The sequence below is a fragment of the Montipora capricornis genome, unplaced genomic scaffold, assembly GCF_036669925.1.
Source record: "Montipora capricornis isolate CH-2021 unplaced genomic scaffold, ASM3666992v2 scaffold_255, whole genome shotgun sequence".
Classification (NCBI taxonomy): Eukaryota; Metazoa; Cnidaria; class Anthozoa; order Scleractinia; family Acroporidae; genus Montipora; species Montipora capricornis.
The window spans coordinates 32,501-32,788 of record NW_027180004.1 but is presented as its reverse complement, the minus strand read 5'-3'; the positions used below and the strand labels follow the sequence as shown (position 1 = coordinate 32,788).

At 38.2% G+C, this 288-nt stretch overlaps 1 protein-coding gene across 1 annotated transcript in view; it reads right to left on the bottom strand.

Moving 5' to 3' along the window:
* Positions 1-230: 230 nt before the first annotated feature.
* Positions 231-288, bottom strand: part of LOC138035101 (contactin-associated protein-like 2) — a 1,012-nt gene continuing 954 nt past the window's right edge. Inside the window, exon 1 of the mRNA XM_068881969.1 lies at positions 231-288. This exon is cut by the window's right edge and continues 954 nt beyond it. The gene's annotated coding sequence lies outside the window, so the exon portion shown is untranslated.

Sequence of the window (288 nt, the reverse complement as noted above, 5' to 3'; positions counted from 1 at the left end):
TAATATACATGAAAAAAGTTGAGATGGTTAAGCAGAAGAAACGCACGCGTATCACGCAATCAAGGAAAAAATGCGCCATAATTACACCATCCAGGGCGCGCGCTTGATTTCAAAACAATGATTTGATTGGCTATCTGTAAACTTCTTTGTTCATCGACCAATCAGAATGCTTGCTTTATTACCTTTTTTTGCCTTCAATTACCTCTTTTCTGCACTGTGTTACCGAAAAACTGCACTGCTCTCAGCCAATCAGAATCGAGTAATGTTTTCATGTATATTATTGCGTGT